The sequence below is a fragment of the Xenopus tropicalis genome, chromosome 2 (assembly GCF_000004195.4).
Source record: "Xenopus tropicalis strain Nigerian chromosome 2, UCB_Xtro_10.0, whole genome shotgun sequence".
Lineage (NCBI taxonomy): Eukaryota > Metazoa > Chordata > Amphibia > Anura > Pipidae > Xenopus > Xenopus tropicalis.
Window position 1 is genome coordinate 119,264,781 of NC_030678.2, and position 23,389 is coordinate 119,288,169.

Sequence of the window (23,389 nt, forward strand, 5' to 3'; positions counted from 1 at the left end):
AACCCATCCGAGTAAACCCAGCACACAACCTATACTAACCAATCTATACACTCACATACATAAACTATATATATACAACCAGTAATACTAACTGTAGATATTAGTATCACAATAGCCTTGGATATTCTGCTTGTTCAAAAACTCATCCAGGCCCCTCTTAAAGGCATTAACAGAATCTGCCATTACCACATCACTAGGAAGGGCATTCCACAGCCTCACTGCCCTCACCGTGAAAAACCACCTACGCTGCTTCAAATGGAAGCTCTGTTCCTCTAATCTATAGGGGTAACCTCTGGTGCGCTGATTGTTTTTATGGGAAAAAAGAACATCCCCCAACTGCCTATAATCCCCTCTAATGTACTTGTACAGAGTAATCATATCCCCTCGCAAGCGCCTCTTTTCCAGAGAAAACAACCCCAACCTCGACAGTCTAACCTCATAGCTTAAATCTTCCATCCCCTTTACCAGTTTAGTTGCACGTCTCTGCACTCTCTCCAGCTCATTAATATCCTTCTTAAGGACTGGAGCCCAAAACTGCACTGCATACTCAAGGTGAGGCCTTACCAGGGACCTATAAAGAGGCAAAAATATGTTCTCATCCCTTGAGTCAATGCCCTTTTTTATACAAGACAGCACTTTATTTGCTGTAGTAGCCACAGAATGACACTGCCTGGAATTGGACAACTTGTGATCTACAAAAACCCCTAGATCCTTCTCCATTAAGGAAACCCCCAACACACTACCATTCAGTAGATAGTTCGCGTTTATATTATTCCTACCAAAGTGCATAACTTTGCACTTGTCAACATTGAACCTCATTTTCCAGTTTGCTGCCCAGTTTTCCAATTTTGTCAAATCGCTCTGCAAAGCGGCAGCATCCTGCATGGAACTTATAGTTTTGCACAATTTAGTGTCATCAGCAAAAATAAAAACAGTACTTTCTATGCCCACCTCCAGGTCATTAATAAACAAGTTAAAAAGCAAAGGACCAAGGACTGACCCCTGCGGTACTCCACTAACCACACTGGCCCAATTAGAAAATGTTCCATTTACCACCACTCTTTGTACTCTATCCTTCAGCCAGTTCTCTATCCAATTACAAATATTATGTTCTAGGCCAATATTCCTCAATTTGATCATTAACCTTCTGTGAGGTACTGTATCAAACGCTTTAGCAAAATCTAAGTAGATGACATCAACTGCCATTCCAGCATCAAGGTTCCTGCTCACCTCCTCATAAAAGGCGACTAAATTAGTCTGGCAAGATCTGTTACTCATAAAACCATGCTGGCACAAACTAATAGTATTGTGAACTGCAATGTATTCATCTATCCTATCCCTTATTACCCCTTCCAGAAGCTTTCCTACTACTGATGTCAGACTAACAGGCCTATAGTTTTCAGGCTGAGAACGAGTCTCTCGGCACCATGCCAAACCTCAACGAATCCTGAAAAATTATGTGAAGAGGCTTGGCAATCACAGCGCTCAGCTCATTTAATACCCTGGGATGAATCCCATCCGGTCCTGGACCTTTGTTTACCTTTACATGTTCAAGTCTCTTTTGAATTTCCTCCTGAGTGACCCACGCGTCAGTAGCTAAATTACTACTACTACTACTGGCTCCTCAGATGTATAGACAGATGAAAAATAAGAGTTCAAAATTTCTGCTTTTTCCATAACAGATTAGATGAGTTCCCTCACTAAATAGGGCCCCTTAAGGACTACCAGCAATAACACAAATGGTTGGGGGTCACCCCTGTACTCACAATACTCTTTGGGGGAATTTCTAAACCTCCTGGCTTTCTCAGTACGACAGTGACTCTTGCGGCTCCCTCTCCTCCTTACAGTGGTGGGCAGCACCCCCAGCCCCTCTGGGGAGTTCCTCACACAGGCAGGTAGCCTTCCTGTCCTGTGCCCTGCTCTGAGAGACCTTATACACATTCTCCATACAATTAAATACCTTTCCACATGACAGCCTTCCTGTGGAAAGTGAGCTCCAATATGGGAGCAGGACTAGTGGAATAGATCACCTGGTCTGATCGTTCCTTCCTGAACACTATAGGTTCCCAGATCAGACAGCAAAGTCCTTTAAACTGAGACAACATTCTCTGTTTAGTAACATCTCCCTTCAAGCCTACATCTCCCACTCTACCACAATATTATAGTGAGCAGGATCAAATGGACAGACAGTTCTTTTGCATGATAAAGTCTGTTTTTTTTTATATACAGTTCCAGACTTGGTGGCCAAACAGGAGCATAAAACAAAACCCTTGCCACACTTGGGCCCTAAGTACTGCACAGGGTACTTTCCCTGGCTACTGGAATTCCCAGCTAAATCCCAAAAAATACAACTCCAACAAGTCACAGTACCTTTAGAGAGTCCTTTTTGTTTGGGATAAACCAGCAGCACTCCGAGCTCTTCCACACACGCACAGACCTTCCCTCTCTCTCAGGTCTCAGTTCTTAGTTCTCAGTTCTCAGTTCTTAATTTATAATTAAAATCAGAGATTAAAAAGTGACTGGCCAGACCAGGGATGGCTTTAACAAAGTTGACAAGCTTGAAAAGGATATATTGTAATATAAGGACAAACCTGATTTGTTTAAGGAAGGCATAGGCACAACAAGTCTTAATATTATAAATGAAAGATTAACAGACCAAGTAATATTTCTAGTTTTAAAGAGGTAGGCTACTATAATGTTTCTAGGATATGCCTGACCCAAAGTAAGAGGTGTATTTGTGAGACGTTTGTCAATTGCTATTTTGGAACTAAACATTTATTATACTGTGGGTACGAAGTGTTCAAAAACTCCAAATTTAAAACATTTTAAAAAGAGGTAATGCATATACTTTTAGATGGCAAATGTTGTTCATTAATTTTTCTGTCAGTTCTGTCACTCATACTTTAGGATTGAAGTAATAACATAAAATCTGTATATTGTAGCTTCTCTCTGTTTCATTTATAGATGATACTCATAGACCTTCTTAAATGTAGGGTAAATAATTACTGCAGATTTGAACACATAAAAGAGTGTTTTTATTATACATGACCAATAACACACTCACAATGTGAAATATTGGTTGTGTCTGGAGTTGTTCCCTTGTGCACTTTTGCATTGTGTAAGTGTGTAATTAAAATTGAATTAATAATATATAATGTATAATGTTGTTTCAACCAAGAATATGCAAAATGTATGTTAAAGGACAAATGAAGGCTAATTAAATCTAGAAATGTTGTTATAATTCCACAAGTTCAAGTAGAAGAATGGTGGAAGCACAGTTCTTCCTTAGGAAGATCGCTGGGTACGAATGAATAATGTGGGAAAACGACTGCAAAAACTTAAGTACTGGTAAATGCCCCCCCATAGACTCATTTTACTTCCCTTCTGTGCATGCCAAGCCCAAGCAAGGTATGTCTGGGAATAGAGAAAGATGTCTATGCCAGGCTGCTACAATAAGCACTGTCCCAGGGAAAAAGGGCTGTCTAACATTCATTTTGGTACCCCCGTGAATCAGCCGTTTCTGTCCTTTTGCCAATAAGATACAGAAATTAAGTATATACAGTAAATTTCAGTAATTCAGTAAATACAGAAATTCAGTAATACCCCACATTGATAGTGCATTGGTACCAGAAGCCCATATGGTAATCATGTATTTGTGTCATTCATTTTTATATATATTTGAGTTAAGTATTAACTGGAAAACATGCTGGACTAATTAAATAAATATTTTTTTTTATGAAATATATTGTTACTTTCTTTCCTTTTTTCATTTTTCTTATCTCTGTAAGTACAAGAACAAAGATTAATGCAAACCAGGGATAAGAATTCCGCAAATACTGTATTTTTATGGGTTTTTACACAAATCTATTACCTCTTCTGAACATTGTCACTGGGAAACTCATGTACATTGTCTACAACATGCTGCAATCCCTGGTGCTTAAATAAGTCTATATAAAATGTCATTGATACTGGAAGAGAACCAGCTGTCTTACATTATTTGGCAGTTTATGGCCAGGGGCTTTTTCTTTCAAAATTACAGGTACACATATTTGTCAGTCATGTGAATGAATATCTCCTACATTGCAACACTGTTGTGATTTAAATGAAAACAATTTTGCTACACACGGTTCCATTAGATTCACAAAATGCACATATGGAGAATCCGTATGATAAAACTTAATAAATACTTTGCAGAGTTTTGATTTATTATAAGCTCTCCTTCTTCTTGTCTAGACTCATCCACTCTCACAAATTGTATTGTCCATGTCTTTTTATTTCCCCTGCCTACTTTTATTACAACTGCTTATATTTGCTTATTACTTAATAAGCTTGTATTGTTAATGAAAGGTGAAAATCTACTGCAACATCAAGGTTTCATCCCAGATGAATGTCCTAGAGGCATGTTATTTTTTGCTGCAATTATTCACTGTCAGTTGCATTTTTCTTCCTGATTTAAATTTTTTGTGCAAGCTGAAGTAAATGCAGTTAATTACAATTTCTTCCACATCTAGCAGCATCCAGTAGCAAGACATAATACCACAATCCTTTAGGTTACTTTAATATGATGAAAAGTAAGTGCATTGTTGACAGAGTGACTGGAATGCTTTAAAGGAATTATTATCCATTCCATAACTTCAAAAAAGAAACTGTGTTATATGACAATAGGGCAAAATTGGGGCAATATAACAACTTGTCCAGCATAAGTGCAATACATTTTTTTTGCTTGTTTAAATCACAAAAATGCTATGGTTTTGTTATTTTATGAACTTAGGCAAACTGGAGCTACTCCATATTTGGCCCTTGGGAGAGATAATGAGATTCAAACAAATAGTTTTGGAGGGCACACCTCAATTGCTAACGCAAAAAAAGCTGGCTTTAAAACAAAGACAGCAAAAAGAAGAAAAAGGGTGCAAATGAGAATCTCTTCCCCAAGCCCACATAGGGACAAACAGAATATTAATACAAATCAATCAATTACTCAATGCATACCTACTAACCACAAAAGGCAGCAAATGGTATGTTTAACATATAATGCTTTTTATATGGAAAGGGGATTCTCCTTGACAAAGGACTGTGTTCCGAAACATTGGGGTTTTCTCAATCCACACGTGTCTGCTTTTTCTGTATATTGCATTTTGTCCAACTGGTGGTATGTATATTATGCATTGTAATTGTATTTACTGTTCTGTGAATTTTTTCCATATAAAGAGCATTATATGTTAAACATACCATTTGCTGCCTTTTGTGGTTAGTAGGTGTGCATAGAGATAATGATATTACCAGTGCACAGATAATCCCCCACATAATGGAATCCTGCTAACAAAACAGTCACAACAAAGGGTACAGGGGTTAAGCTGGGGGCTGTTTACTGGTTATCTAATAATCTAATTATTTCTCACCCATGATCCCACAAAATACTTTCTGGGAGCTCAGATGCCATTTTGTAACTGAGGAAGGATCACATAATTTTACACCCTCTCTCTTAAATTAGTAGAAAGCCATGGCTACAGCTGCCAGCAATTCAGGGACATTGCTGCACATATAACTTTGTGTCAGCCATCAAGTAAATATTTGTGTTACAATTATTTGGCCCATGCATATATGCTTTCTGTGCTGTTTGTGTTACATGGTCATTCAATGTATAACATCATTAATAATCCCCCATATGTAAAAGACACAGTTTGCCCAGGAGCAGTAACCCATAGCAACCAATAAAATGTTTGCTTTTAAACAGGTGACCAGTAAATGCTACCTGCTAATTGGTTGCTATGGGTTACTGCCAATATAATGTTTATTGTACAATCATTTTACAAAATACATACTGTACTTCCTCAGTGTAATATGCACAGGCACATTTATCAAAAATCACATTTTTGAATTTCAAAAACTTGCCAACCTTGAATGAATGCTTGACTTCTGCAAGCTTTATCATACTGATGGACAGTTAACGTTTCTGTACTATTTGTGAAATAATCAATTTTATCTTTACTGTCCCTCTTTCAGCATTTGTCTCTATGCATGTAAAGGAAGACAGGGTTTCTGGTGATTTAAAAAGAGTGAGCTCTAGACCATTTTCTTGGCAAAGTGAGCCCCCCCCAAAAAAAGATCATTCACAATCAGATTCCCAACTCCTGCGTGAAGAGAGAAAGGAGAGAAACAGATGCTGAGAGGGATAGTGAAGAGTGACTTGATTATTTAAGAATCATGTTTCTAATTAATTATATTTAAAAGTTTCTTAATTCAGTATAATGACGCTTATCATTTTTGTGATGTTCCCCTTTAATACATTGAAAACATTTGAGTTTCATAAACTTGAATTTGAATGTTAGTTTTAACTCAAAAAAACTTTAATTCAAACATTGACAAATCAGCCCCATAGGGAGGGCAATGCAAATGTGTAAATTGCCATGTAGATGTTCTCTTGTTTGCTTTTTATATTTTTTGAGTTTTGTATAGTACGATATTATATAACAAATCTATGATCTATGTTTCTATTTACATTTATTGGATTAATAAAGGCACTCAACTGGTTAAATTATGAAATATATGTAAACTAGAGTTGCAACACTATTGTATGCTATAAACACATAGGGGCACATTTACAAAGGTACGAATGCTCGAGCGTTCATGCGAACGCTCCGAGTGTATTTTCGCCGATTTTTTTGGGCGTCCGGATGACTTTTTCGTACGCCGCACGACTTTTTCGGACGTTTGCACGAAAAAATCGGAAAGGTTTTACCACTGTTTACAATTGTTCGGTACGAAAATTTCGTGACTTTCGGATCGCCAATACGATATTTTCGTGACTAATACGATTTTTTCGTAAGCATTTTCGTGATATTTGCGATCTTCAGAAATTTTCGTTTCCAATCCGATTTTTTCCCATTCGTGATTCAGATTCGTGGATTAGTAAATGTGCCCCATAATCTGCTTGTTTGTCTGTAGCAGTTATCCCCAACCAGTGGCTTGAAAGCAACATGCTGCTCACCAACCCATTGGATGTTACTTCCAAAGGCTTTAAAACAAGTGCTTATTTTTTAATTCTTGGCTTAACAGCAAGCTTTAGTTGCATAACAACAGCATGTACTGGCTTTCAAACAGGTGACCAGTAAATGCTACTTTCTGATTGGTTGCTATGGGTTACTGCCCCTGGGCAAACTTAGTGGATTTTATTACATAACCCCCAAAATCTATATACTTGTAAATAATAATAACTAAAAGATTAAAGTTTGTCTATTTTTTGTGGCATGATGAAAAGCATTTGCTGGATCTTCCTCTCATTCACAAAGAGGTCATCAACTAATTTTGCTACTAATACACCCCCCCATAAAGTTACGTCAGATCACCAAATTCCATTCCATACTATGGAATGCAATAAAACATTTTAGGGACCAACCTGTCATTGAGGAGGAGGTCAAGGCTATTCCTGCCATGGCATGCCAATCTATCTCACCAATCAAAGGCATACTATGGAAAAACACAAAAATTTACCTAGGGGTTTTCAATATAAATGTCAGCATCATTCTTATGCAATGCAAAAATATCCTATTATTAAAAAAAAAAAAAAACAATACATTTCCAGGGCAAATCAGCTTACATCATTATATAGTATTGCAGAACTACTCACCATAGCATATTGTCCCACACTCAGTTCATTAAGAAAAACTCTTCTAGTTTAAATGAGGCTGACCTTCAATCTGTTCACCCAAATCCTAGAAATACTCATTAGATCAATTACTGTTCTCTTTTATAGACTCAACAGAGCATTGTGTCAAAGCATAAGTAAATAAAGGTGGTTAAAAGTCCTGGACTTTTGTCATGAAAATAAAAATGTAATATAAGCTTCACTTCACTGAAGCAAGAAACTTTTTAAATATCAATTCAAAATTCTGTACTGTTTATAACATAATAAAGTTACTCTTCATTCTACCAATCTCCTCGCAATAGGTGCAGTCAGGTTCTCATAGAGGGTTAGGTCTAATACATACTTTGGGGGGGCTGCACCTTCTGCTTAGAACATATATTTCAAAATAGCCGACTCTGATGGAACCTCTGTTTCTCTGCATGCAAGGTGTGTGTTAGAGTTAGTTATTTTGTTAGCTTTTGTTTGCGCTTGAGTTGAGAAGCGAGCCCCTTAAAAGATATAGTAGACCTCCCTGTCAATCAAAATCAGACTCAGACCTCAGCGTGAGGAATGAAGACTTATATTAAATTTTCATTTTTGCGATAGATCCTTTTAGGTATGCCATCTGTTTGCCTTAGAATTACAGACCTGCCTAACTGTATCTTTCCAAAATATAATAGTAATACTTTTCAGCACATTGTTACAAAGGAGAAGACACTCAAAAAAAAAAGAAAAAAAACACAGGAAAAATGCCCGCTGACTGGGGGAAAAAAACATGTTTTTTGAGCTGGGAAGAAAAAACACCCATTGACTTCAGGGCATTTTTTTGGCATAAGAAAAAACATGGTGAAGAAGTGCCTATTGACTCCAAAGCATTTGACGAAGTTTCAGAACAATTTGGGGAATTTTTTTGGCAAAACAGGTCAGTTTCACTCACCACTTATTTGGATCACTATACCAAGTCTGCTAAACACAGTTAAATATTAAATAAACCCAATAGGAATGTTTTGCCACCAATATGGATTCATGCAGAGTTTCCATCAAGTACAAGCTACTATTTTATTATGACAAAGAAAAAGGACATTATTTTTTAAAAGAAGAATTATTTATTTAACATTGACTCTATATGAGGTGCCCTTCCCATAATTCAGAGCTTCTGGATAATGTGTTTCCAAATTAAAATTGGCAGCCCAAATGCATAAAGGTGTAAAATGTGTGATGCAAAGAAAGCTATTCTGCTCTGTCCTTTGGCAACATATTTTGGAATATATTGTATATAATTTGAACTATAAAGCTGATGGTTAAAATGAAATAATAAAAACCCTAAAGGCATTCCATATGCAATTTTAAATGAAAAACTATTTTAGCTTTTAATTAACTTAGAAATCCTTTGGTAAACAAACCATTTCTTTATTTGTATAAAGTTCAGTCTGGCCCACTTGAAAAGAACTATACTGCTTGAAGGTGCTGACGTCCCAGAGAAGTCTGAAGTTGACTGGCTGTACCACATGGTTACATGTGCTAAATTAAGTAAAAGAAAAGTTCATCCAAAGTGCACATTAAAATTTTCAATAGGCCTTGAATTGACTCGGAGGCATGAGCAAGCCTGTCACTTTTTCTCATCTTCTTCAGCAAATGATGGATTCATTCTATGGCCAAAACATAACCCATGAGATATGCCTGACTTCATTTGTTATTCTTCATTTTCATTCATGCTGAATAGACTCTGTGGTTAAACAAATCTGCTTTTATGAAGCAAAACACTGTGAAACAGAGATGATTATGGTCCAACACAATAAATTAACTGTAAGTGTAAATTTGATCTGATGGCTTCATCACTTTAATTAGGTTTTATCTGAACACAGCAGGAGATGATAGCACACATGATAATTGTTCCCTTTATATTTCAATAGAGAAATACATTTCTAACAAACAAACTAAATATCCGGACTAAAAATGCCTTTGTTCGTTTTTTGAGGGTGAGGTTCTTGGATTAGATTCCCAGGGGAATGCACAAATACTGTAGAATACGCACATTTATAGAAGAAACAAAATTGTCAGCATTTTTGATATACGGACAAGCAGAAAAGTAGAAGTAGCATCTGTTTGACCATTATTTGCCAGGCAAAATGCACTGCAAATACATTTGTCTATAAAACGATTTTGTGGCTATTTAAAGAGACATTACCTTTCAAACTAATCTTTTTATTTCTACCTGAATACACAGTAGACTATTTAGTCACTTAAGTGTTGGCATTGAAAAATAGAATCAATTGTTTTTTTCCCTCTCTGCAAAAAAAAACAACATAAACTTGCCCAGGACTAATTATATGAAAATAAAAATTAAACAAATATTTTAAAAAGGGAGAATTAGGGGATGATAATGTGTTTAGAATTATTCAGAGTCTATAATGCATGTAGGGCAGTATCCTTTGTCAAGGGATACATGTATGTGTCGGATATGAATAAGCAGTAAAAACATATAGTATGAAATGTATTTAACCTCATAATTGTGTTTACTAAAGGTTTTGATTTAAAAACATGGCCAATCTTTGGATTAAAAGTAAGAACTTCTTCCCTTTTTGGAATTTTATACAAAGTATAAAAAGAGCAGTACATAAAAAGTAGCTTTTAAAAAGAAAGTCGGTGTAAAATCTGGTGCATACATAAAAATGTGACAATCTAACCCATTATAAAATTACAAAAATTAAGAAAACCAGAAATGATGTAGTTTGTATTGTTTAAACCAGATGTAAATGCTAATGCCGCGTTGTTCAACTTTTGAAAAGTGCCAGATATAATAAATAATAATAAAACCATCAATGGGGACAGATGCACCAATTGCTTTTTTCATTGTGCAGGTTTTTTTCAGGACCATGTATTTTCAAAGAGAAAGAAAAGAGCTCACCAGGTTTAGGTAATTTTTTTTGAAAAACACACTCTTGGGAACAAAAATCCCATAAAAGAAAACAAAAGACTATCGAGGCAAACTCCAGTGAGATTAGGATCTCTTTTTTTCGTATTTTCATACCATGATTACCATGAACCCGATGCTTTATGTATAATAAATCTGCCCCTGGGAGAATGTTTAAGCTACTGTGTTAAAAACTGAACTGATACAGTGAACAACAGTAGTATTGAATACTCACAATTCATTTTAGAAGTAAAGCTTAATAAAAATAAACTAAACCATAACACAATGTTAACCAGTTATCCAACAATATTTTATCATTTTAGTTTTATTTATTTATGTTTAAAGTTAACACATTTGGTCTATTGTTATTATTGTTAGCCAACGCCAACAACAAAACTTTTTATCTGTATCCCATATTTACACTCAACAACGCATAGAAAGCGAGACATGTGTTTCAGCACATGAACATGTGTGTGTTTTCTGAGTTCTATTCCAAATTTTTGATTAAAAAAAATCTTGCATTTGATCTCATTCCAGGGCAGTATAAAACATTTTCTTAAAATATTACACGTACATTATTAAACAAATTAATTTAAAGGAGCTCTGTACTTGAACTAACTCAGCAATTTTTGAAATATAAATTTATGCAAAACAGAATTTGTTTGCTATAAAAATGAAAGCATTTTAGATTCAAATAAAACAGAATAGTCCTAAATCTCATTTTACAGAGCGTAATATTTTGTATACATTTGCAATTATCCATTTTTTTCCCAGGAAAACCCAGGACCGAACATTCTGGATAAAAGGTCTTATACCTATATTAATATATTGTAATATATTCCCTATCTTTCTGCAAACTGAAGAGTATTTGTTATAGAAATCAGCATTTACAGATTTACGTAGCTAAATAAAAATCCAGAGCATTTTAGTTCATAGAATCATTGTTCTGTATTTCATGACACTTCTGATTATATTCAAATAAACCAATTTTTACCTCAATGTCCAATCATACACGTTAAGATAAATAAATATTGCATTAAGATTACACTGATCACAGTTCAGTTGAAACTCATATATTCAACAAGCACATTAATAAAATCATTTACTTGTGCTCTATGAGCAGTCGGTTTGATGAATGTTTTTATATTTTATGACAAAATGTGTTATAGGCTTTATATACAGATATTCACAGGTAATATTATTTTATTTATTTATTGGGTGGTGTTAGGGTGTAGTTTACCCCTAAAGAATGTAAAATAAAAAAGGTAATATTCGTAGGCCCTTTCTTTAACGTCTTTGCTATCATCACACTGATGAAGAACACTGAAGGAGGAAAAGTCTTGTAGGGCACGTTTTTTGCAGAAATCATCAGAATCAACCATTTTTACTGCTCGGTAAAACATTTCCATTGCTTAAGGATGTAGTATTTTATTTTCCTTGCTAGAATGAAATAATTATCAGAGTGGCATTAAACTGCCCAAAGCACTTTTGATGAACTGGCACACTTATTAACTGATATGAAATTAAATGTAATTAATATTAAATTATACATATAAAATTATTAATATTTTAAATAATAACTCTTTATAAATGGTCAGATTGTCAGGAAAATGTTCCTGTTTTAATTATTTAATTAATTAAAAAATCGCACTACCATAATTCAATCTATAATGAATATACCCCTATGTTTCATATATCCGTAGTCTTTTTATAAGGTAGTGGGTGAAGAGGGGGTGGCCAATGTTGCAGCACACAGTGGGCCTGAAACCAAAACTTCTGAGGTTTAACTTTAAAGGAATGCAGAGATATAGCCACCAATGGGCCTCTAGGGGTGTGGGGGAATTTGGGGCACAATGTAAAGACACAAAACAGTCTACATGTAGGGGTTCAACATTCTGTCCATATACAGTTCCTAGGAGATCAGCAAGCAAAACACGTAAATACTTTATCTTAAGTGCTTGTAGAATCTCATGGAGAAATCAAATCTAGAGGTTTTTGTTTTTACCCTCTGCCCACTCCTGATGATAACATAGACTGACAGAAGGAGAGCTTTGACAACTAATTACATTAGACTTCCCTGCACTGGTATGACTAAAGCACATTTAAGTAAATAATTGCTTTATAACTAAGATACAATTAGTTATTGGTGATGAGCGAGTCTGTCCCATGCAACAAAATCTTCTAAAAGATTTGCGAAATGGTGGAAATTTAGTGAAACAGCGAAAATGACATACCTGGCAAAAAATTATCATGCACGGCAAAAAAAATGCAGCATATGTCAAAAATTACGTCAATTACAATTTTTTTTTAGACAATTTTTTTGTCGCGCACCAACTTTTTGTGCCCATTTCGTGAGTAAATCCTCCAAAATGTGGAAATTCACTGCAAATCCATGCCTGCCGAATTATTTAGCTCATCACTATTATATATGCATTTTTAATTTGATAAATAGTAAATGGGGTTAACAGTCCATACCGGGAAGCTGCACATGAGAGGAATATGGCTGTTCCATGACATGCTCTTTCCTTGAGTGTCATTGTGTCTCTTTTGGCTATCAATGCTTTATGCCAGATTTTCAGTCCAGAGCAAGGAGCAAAATGCAATTTAAATTTGCATAGGTTAAGTGTCCATGCTCTTTATATATGAGATATAAAGTTTTGAAATGTGCACTATTTAGTGCACCAATGTTTGCACATCCACCCATGGTGAATGAGTCCTAGGTGTGTCCTCACCTACCAAAAAACAACAGGAAACGGATTCCCTACCAATGCAATCAAGCAAATAATTTTAAACTAATTTCACTGCTTCCACCACTGCGAGTGTTATGGCCCCTCTTTTCAGAAAATGGGAAACCACGGGACCCATTTTAACTTGTATTCTTCAGCTAAAAAAAAAAGAGGTCAATATTAAACATGCCCCTTCCAAAACATTTTGTATTATAAATTAATCCATGCTGGTTCAAATCAAGTTCATTTATGTCTAATACATTACTCCAGATAAAAAAGAGCTTAAGGACTAAAGCAAAAATAACTTTCAATCTGCTAGGAAAGCAATGTTTAATATTAAAGTCAGCGGACACAAATGTTGCTAGGGTGCGGAAGCTAACCTGGAGACCCTAGAGTGCTGAACTGGAAAAGATGAAGTCTGATTCTGCAAACAGAATGTCATGCACACATCTAAATTCCGCTGGCTGTGATCCTTCAGCCTGGCTAATGATTATAATCTTCTCATTTTATCATGGGAACACAGCAATAGACAAACAAAGATTATCCAAACTGACAGTTTTGATTGTTTCAAACACCAGAGTATTATGATATCTATAACTATGCTTTTGCTATTAGAAAAAAGCAAGGTTTGTGATGCCTTATATAACTGATCAAACATGCAGTTATTACATTGCTATATTGATATAACTGCAATGTGTTAATATCCCTTTACCAAAAAAATATTCTTTAAAAGTTAAATCTGGCACAATTCTAACATAAATATATTAGTCGTCGACAGTTCAATGTGATATAATTTCTTCATGATGGAATATATATTCCTTTATTTACATACAATCCCTATGATCTGAAAGTGTGTAAAACACTGGTAAATAAATTAGCAATTAGATTATTTATACACTATGAATAATTACTACTGTAAAAACTGGAACATTTGAAAAAATAATTTTATGTATTAAATTACATGTCACAGATATAGAATCTCTTATTTGAAAACTCAAAATCCCAAAAGCTCCAAATTAGGGCAAGAACATCTCCCATAGACTCAATTTTAAGCAAATGTAGTTTTTAGTACATTATTTCTTTGTCTCTCTTATAATTAGTCATTACCTTGTACTCTATAAATACATATTGGTGACACACCATTTAAAATTGTGTTTATTTTATGTTTAACATTCATTCAAGTGTCATTTAATAAATAACACTTAAACAAAAGATAAATGCAATGTAAAAATGCAATATACAGTATATATATAGTAACAGGAGAACAGGATCTGCTCACACAGGACTTGAGAGAATCTTTAGAGCTTTATTGAAAATAAGCAGAAGAATTCCTGCCTATACACAATATATTATGTTATATATAATAATTCCCAGATTCAAATTTGTCCATAAATGTTATAGAAAAAACAAATAGATTCTTTTGTGCAAATGTTCTTGTTTTTTTTTCCAAAAATATAATTTTAACAGTCCTTGATGTTGCACAAAAAATAGAAAAATTAATAATATAACATATTAAAGAATATATATAAATAATTTTTTTTTGTTTTTTTAAATTTTGTTAAGAAATGATGGCCTATTATTTAACTGGTGCACCTTGTCTATCTAATATTTTTTCACTTACATCCTTCTAGCTCAGTCTCAGACATTCAAATGTAGTAGTGCTGCCGCCACTGACCATTCCTGTATAATTATTTTACTTCCCCCACCTTCCAGGAGTAAATGTTTCTTTGCTGTCTTATTTCAAAACCCAATAGCCTAATGATTTGTTTACACAAGAAATGTGGTGAAAATAAGCAATTCAATATCAATATGATTATAGTAGCCATTTGTATACCCATGGTTTAAAAAAAAAAAATCCTTTTCTAAATTAGTGATTTAGATAAGGACAAGGGATGATGTCTAATTTTCTGTGATGCAAACAACTAAAATAGAGGTAAAAGTACATATGTTTCTTTTGTCTTCTACTTATTCAGTGTAAAAAAACATGACAAATTGAATGTAAAACTTCTGTTGTAATAGGCAGTTATGCCATATTTTCAAACTCAAATGTTTTCGAGTTTTTCAAGTAAACTCAAAAAATTTTAGGTATTTGAGTTTTTTATTCAAATGAGTTTTCCTTATTAATAAATAAGCGAGCATTCAATATGCACATTTATTAGATTTAGAGAAAGGAATTTGAATTTGCAAACCCCGAAAATTGATAAATAAGCCCTTTAAATTATTGTAGGAAATACATATTCTCTAAACTTAAAAAGCTATTTCCAAGCAAACACAAAAAGACTCGATGCACAAGAGTGGTTCCTTCCAATTTAAAGATACACTGTAAGAACAATGTTCATTTAACAGTAATGACTAATAAAACAAAACAAATAGAAATTTCAGTTGGCTGACTGAACAAAACAAAGAAATAAATAATTGAAAGACAACTATATATAATTACAATGCAACTTCTTAATTTTGTACTCACATGCAGTAACACAACTCACATAACTGTATGATGCCAAGCAAGTGAAACATACTGCAACCATAGGCGAAAATAAATAAAACATTGTGCTCTTTTGTAACTTACAATGAAACCTCAATTTTACATCCCCTAATTTTAAGGTTTTCTGCATTTTACACTATTGTTTTGTGGTCCCACTAATATATAACACATAATAAACTTCCCTGATTTTACATTTTCCCGGATTTTGCACCATTTTTTTTCTGGTCCCCTGAAAAACATAAAATTGGGGTTCTACTGTATTTTGTAATAGAATTTTTGTACATTCTGGTGTTTTTCATAGGATACAAAATCTCATTTTGATATCAGTATAGAAAAAAAAACGCATTGCGCATGAACAAAACTGCCCTTTTTACAACTTTTCATTGGATAACCACAATTCATATTGTTGCACAAAAGCCAGTGTCAAAGAACACAAAAACCTCTATAACCATGAAGCAAAGAAAAATCTTTTTTGTAAAACATACGTCCATCACGTTCAACCATAATGACTATATATAACCTGCCTAACTGCATGCTGATCCAGAGGAAGGCAAAAAACCCCATCTGAAGCCTCTCTAATTTGCCGCAGAGGGGAAAAGATTCCTTCCTGACTCCAAGATGGCAATTGGACCAGTCCCTGGATCAACTTGACATCTGCCATTGACTCCTACATGATCAACAGGTTTTAGATGGTGTATGTTAAAATTCAAGATTGTCACAGTTTTGTTGCATGATAAATCTTGAAAAGGTTTTGCTTTTTTCCACAACAAATTCAGATTTTTGGCATAAAAAATCCCAAGTTGTGGTTTCTTAAATGCCCTCTTTAACTTTAGAATGTCCTTTGAAAACTTGAAACTGGCTTAGCCCTTCATGCCACTAAAAATTGGCACATGAGCGAATCCTAGATTTGCAAAACAGCGGAAAATCTGCGAAATGTATTTGCTGAGACAATTTTTGTCGCATACGTCTTTTTTTTTTGCTGTCACCGTGCCTATTTTGATACGACCATTCCCTTTTTTAAGTGACCACGCCTACTTTTGACGTGACAAGTTTTTTTGACGCTTCACAAAATTTTCCATAGTGGATTTTTGCTGAAGTTTTGCAAAACAATTTGCCAAATGCCAAAATGTGGAAATTCACTGCGAATCCATGCCTGACGAAAAAATTTGCTCATCACTACAAACATTTCCAAACATTATTAATAGTGCTGTAAATTGTTCTTACTAAACAATTACATTGGTAAAATCTTAGTTGCAGTTTTCCCATTTCTAAATAAATACATGGCTGCGTTGTTATTGAAAATGAATGGCGTTTGTTAAAACAAACAGCATTTATGATGAGTACTGCTTTTAGCCTTTTTTTCCTATTATCATTTAAAGCAATCTGAATCTGATGTTATTAAAATTGCACAAAAGGAGGACAAATCCTAACAGTGATTTTTAATATGAAAACCTTTAATCTTTTAAATGTTTGAATATTAATAAGACCATTCAAGTTCAAGAGTATACTACTTGACAGTTTTAGTTGAATTCATAATTTAAATAGAAGGTTTAGCAATACAATTATTATGCTACCCATTGACATTAGTAGTGGTAACGTACTGTGGATTTTCTTTTTTATAGAGTAGTACCATGTCCCAACTGCTCTTAAAATTATAACATGCTATAAAGTAGGGGTATTGTACATTTTGTAGTAATGATTGCTCTGTTAAAGATATATTTTAAAAAGGTTATGAGGTTAATTTAGTATTCATTAAAACCATTTGTTTTGGTGTTTATTAATGGATAAGTTATACAGGTATGGGACCTGGGGTTTTCCAGATATGGGTCTTTCGATCTCCATACCTTAAGTCTAAAAAAATGATTTAAACATTAAATTCACAGGATTGTTTTGCCTTAAGTAACGATTCATTATATCTTTGTTGGCCTCAAGTACAAGGTACTGTTTTATTATTACAGAGAAAAAAGGAAATCATTTTGAAAAATTTAAATTATTTGATTAAAATGGGATCTGTGAGAGATGTTCTTCTTTAACTGGGCGCTTTATGGATAACAGGTTTCCAGATTATGGATCCCATGCCATTTTGACAGATTAGAAAAATGATTTGTAGATACTTTTATAAAATAAACTAAGCAATAATTATGATAATTACAATAATGATGATTTTTCACAACCTATTTGCATTTTCTCTGTAATAATAAACGAGTGCCTTGTACTTGTACCCAGCTAAGATGCAATTAATCCTTAATGGAGGCAAAACAATCCTATTGGGGTTATTTCATGTTTAAATGATTTTTTAGCAGACTTATGGTATGGATATTAGTGATGAGTGAATCTGTCCCATTTTGCCATAAAAATTTGCAAAACGGGGAGAAAATTTCCAAAACAACCGGAATTATTGCCCACGTCTTTTGGCCATTGTGGCATGACTGTGCCCAATTTTACACAACCTCAACTTTTTTTGACGTGTAACAAATTTTTTTCTTGACGAATTTTCGCTGATGTTTGTATTGTCTTCAAGGATTTCCACCCAAGTTTGCATATTTAATCAGTATTTGTCACTTTTTAATTATTTTATGTTTATTATGAGACAAGGTGAATGTAAAAATGGTAATCACAAGTTTTTAGGAAGTCTAATAAGAAAAGTACCGCTGAGGCACAGTGCTAACTAGCAAGTGCTAATATTTAATGTGTGTACATTTAAATGCAGATAGTATAAAATGTTTAAGAAGTAAATAAAAAAAGAATATCTGTGACATTAAATGTCAATATCCAAACTAAAGAGACAGTTTGAAAGGCTCATAGTTTAGGTCAAATGGTAGAAACCCATCTGAAGCAATGAAATGTCACCAGCAGTTAGCCAGAAACTCACTCAGTTGATTAATCTCCTTTCTTCTTCTAGAATGCTTGTGACAGCTGAACCAAGGGAAATGGATTAATTGCTAATAGGCTCATCATCTACAGCAGGCTCATTGAGTCTTTATAACCTAACCTTTTTCCTGGGCTTATTGATTCAGTTGGTATTAAGGACTGTATTGACTTCCTATGTTGCATTAACATTTTCATTGTCATTAGCAGAAATAATGCTCCTTTGGATGCAGCAGTTTAAAGTACCTTTTAAAGAGTGTAATCCTATTTTTACTGCTGTAACAGCCTTTGCTCTTATGGGAATGCATTCCAATAGATTTTGGAACATTGTTGTCAGGATTTGCTTTTATTAACCACATAAGCATTAGCCAGGTTGGGTCTTGAGGTTGGGGAACAGGCCTGACTGATTTGGTTATGTAATAAAAGGAACTAAATTTGCCCAGGAGTCGTAACCTATAGCAACCAATCAGCAGGTTCAATTTACTGATCACCTGTTTAAAAGTAGACATCTTAGTGGTTGCTATTGGGTTGTACTCATGGGCAAACTTAGTGCCTTTTATTACAAGTGGAAGTTAGTGTTTCAGTTCACCCCACGTGTGATGAGTTAATTGTTCACTGCAGGGCAGTCAAGTTCTCCCACCTTAGTCAAATTTAGTTTTGTGCTAAACAGTGATGTGTTTCCATATTACTAAAACAAAATTGTTAAGAATGTAATTGTACTATTATCAAGCTTTCCTTTTACAAACTATGAAAAAACAGTCCCAGTCCATTATTCTTCCTCCACCAAACTTTGCAGTGAGCATTTATCATTCTGTCACCTGTGTTCTCCTGGCGTCTGTCAATCCAAGACTCTCTTATCATACTTCCACATCATAAAGCACCATGTCCTCATTTTTCAAATGTCCAATGCAAGCAATCTTTATACCACTCTAGTTGACATTTGGCTTTGCACATAGTCATTGTATATCGTGTGTGACAGCTGGCCCATAAAGAAACAAAGCTTCCGAAAAAGAATCCTTTTTCTTTTTTAGCTTTAAGAGGCAGTTAGGGTTTGGAACTGCTCAGTGAGTGGTTAAAATTTCTGGATAATAATGTGTCATAATGCATTATAGTGTCTATCAAAATTAAAGAGGACAGCATTAGTAATCATTAATGTCTTTTGTTGATATAATATAGCATGAGTGTAGTGTAGTAGTATGTGTGTATTTTAACTTGATCTTTTTCTTCATCTTATTGTTACCATATAAATGTTAGGCTTCATTTTTTATTTGTGTTGAAAAGAACCCCTTCTTTTATCCTATGCTTAATCTAGACATGCATCTATAGGATTTTTATGAAACAAGAAAATTAAAAACCCTACGGAGCTATCAGATTGTGACTGATATTAGTTATGTTGCAAGGGCTAAAAATATAATGAGATCTATTTCGTTTAACTAGGGTAACTTAAACTTGTGCAGCAATACATTTCATTCCACCCTTTTAGACCAATGAAAATTATTCAACACGCTTCTTTGGTTGCTAAGACTAATCCTTAAATTTAATCCTGCAGACAAACTGTACTAAAATTCAAATTGTCATATTTTTACATTTTCTTTTTATGACAATGTTGATACAGGGTATTCATGTTTAAATGTGAAGTTTAGCTTAGTATCCTTGTATTTAATATAGTTTTTGTAAATGACCAGTAACACCTGAAATAAATTGTCCAAAACCCTTTTACACACAGCAGAAAGATTGACCTGGTAAAAATAAAAGGTTTCCCAGCACTTCAACCTTTTCTGCTTCATGAAAACTTTCCTAGCTGTCAGGAAAATTCTCTTATATTTAGGAAAGTTTTTTTAATGAATTGTCACATTTATCAAACCTGATAACGTTGTCAATTTGTCTATATGTCTTTGACTGCTGCTGAACAGTAGTTCATGAATAAATATTATCTATGGCTCCACTAAACACAAGAGTATGGGTAGGTATTTGTTTATATGAAGGACAAAAACTGTAGATTTTGGAATTAAAAAAACAAAACTGTAGATTTTATATCAAACGAACAACAGGATTATTACTAAGGTAGGAATTTTTTAATGCACAGGATAAAAATAAATAGCATGTTAAGCCAAATTAATGTTTTTCATTTTGGGTGTGAGTGTTTCTTCAAAAGGAGTACAACATTTTCCATACGACCCTCAGAATTCATGCAATGATCGTAGTTTCAGTCACTGGCAGAAAATCTTTTCATCTTTAATTACTAAATAATTTTTTGAGAGATTAAAGGGGCATTTACTAATGTTCCTATTAAACCAAATTTTTTTGAGGGGAAAAAAAAAAACGCGGAAAATCCGAAAGTAAAAATATGTAATATTAATGAAAGTTATATTAAAATATATAATCTAATAGCTGTCAAAGTCATGTAAAAGTTAATGGAACTTTCCTTAGAAAAATTGTAACAATCTTTATTTAATCCATATTTTGTGTGTTATTTTGAATATATTGTAATTCATTTTATTTAATTTAACAACGCATGACATTTGATTCAATACAATATAAGAAAATAAAGCCTCCTTCCCACAGTTATAAAAGAAATGAGTGACAGCTGCAGAGGATGATTCTCATGGGCCTTCAGACATATTATAAAAAATAAAAGGGTGCCTCGTCAGCTGTTGGGGCCTCTGTTTCATCTTCGGCTTTGTATACTGTACTTGGAATTTCACTGGACTTCTTTATATGCATCTTTCCTGGTGCCCAGAAGTTTTCATTGGCAAGCAAAGGAAAAAAGAAAAGACAAATAAAAAAGATGGATATGGCAGTATGCCAAACACTGTGAAGTACCAATAGCAACCACTCGTATATTTACTTGCATTTTTGATCAGTAGACAGATTAAAACTAGTTGCAACTGGATTTTACTTGTAACTAGATTTATGCAAATTGGCACCTACACAGGTAGATTTCAGCTGCCAATTTGGGTCCTTCAGACAGATTCAGCTGCTTATTTGTCTGTGTATGGGCACCCCCGATGGGCCACCCCCACAAATATCTGGCTTAAAATTGTCTAGATCTCAATCTATAATTGCTGAGGTTTGATTTTTCCGATCGGATAGGAAACCACATCAGCTGGTTGATGCAGTCCTCTGTCCATTTTAATTTGATTGTTTTGGCTAAATGATCGAATTATCGATATAATATAATAATATCGACCCTATGTGGGCATATCGGGATCTGATCCACTTGTATAGCCACCTTTGCACCACTGTGTGTTGCTCTGTGTATGACCACCTTTACACCAGTTACTACATTGAATTGCTGATATAGGTAATCATTCATGTTTTAATTGTAATAATTAATGTATTGCACTGTACAATTTGGTTTTCCCTGGTGCAATTTGCTTAAGTCATTCCTATTTAAATAAGTGTTTGCAGCTATGAAAGTAACTCAGTATTCCTACAGTACTGTATCTTTTGCCTGTAGCTACCATTATGTAATAAAGCAATAAAAATCATTAGGGAATACATGAAGAACTTTTGAACAGAGTATCTGCCAGTATGTGATTTCACTGTACATTTGATCAAACATATATACTGTATTTTATCTGTGTATTTATTGTTCTGGTTTCTGATTTCCCCTTTAGATGCTATCCGTTTGATATGCTATTTTAAAGAATGACTGTGATATAGAAATTAATATAAAGACAAATGTTTAAAAGGAAATATCTTTGTTACCAGACCTGGATCAACCTAGTTAATTCATTTGTTGTGGTTTCATACCCTGTTACACAGGAGCTTAATGAAGTGGGCCAGAAAATGAGTAAAGATACTGAATGCAATGCGACTTTATACGATGTTGATCCATATTTTACCTGTGGAATTTGTACTTTTTCTAGGTTTCACAAATTAGACCCATGCAGCGCTTGTCATGAATCTTAAAGGGACAGTAACACCAAAAGATGAAAGTGTATAAAAGTAATTACTATATAATGTAATGCTGCTCTGTACTGGTACAACTGGTGTGTTTTCCTTAGAAACCCTACTATAGTTTATATAAATAAAGCTTCTGTGTAGCCATGGGGGCAGCCATTTACAGGAGAAAAGGCACAGGTTACTTAGCAGATAACAGATAAAACCCCATTATATTCTACAAAGCTTATCTGTTATCTGCTATGTAACCTGTGCCTTTTCTCCTTTTTCCCAACTTCAATGGCTGCGACAGTGTTGACATAGCAGCTCATTTATATAAACTATAGTAGCGTTTCTGTTGCAAACTTACCAGTTTTACCAGCGCAGGGCAACTGTACATTATATTTTAATTACTTTAAAGCACTTTCCTTTTTTGGTGTTACTGTTCCTTTAACACTCTCTCTAAACTAAAGAATAGTTTCCAATGTAATCTGTTGCAAATTTGCGTGTTCTTGTTTAATGGGTCCAATAATGTGTTATTCTACTTATTTAAGTCAAATGGACCGTATAACTATACTTGACACCGCTGCAAACCCCTGCACAGTGTTCTGCTGAGTAGATCTCCAGTGCAATGTAATGGTGCGATCACATTCATCAGATGGTTCTGTAATTTTTTGGCAACCAGACGGCAGATTAAAACACAGAATCTTTGGAAACCCCTAGGTACTCGTTTTGTTTTTTTGCTGCAAGGTACTGCTAATCAGTTCTCCAATACTATTCAAAGGCACAAGGTAACACAAGGTAACAGACTTATTGTAACTGATGGTTTAACAATATCTGTAGGGACATCTGTGTTTGGCTTGTCTAAACTGCATTATAGCTTTTTT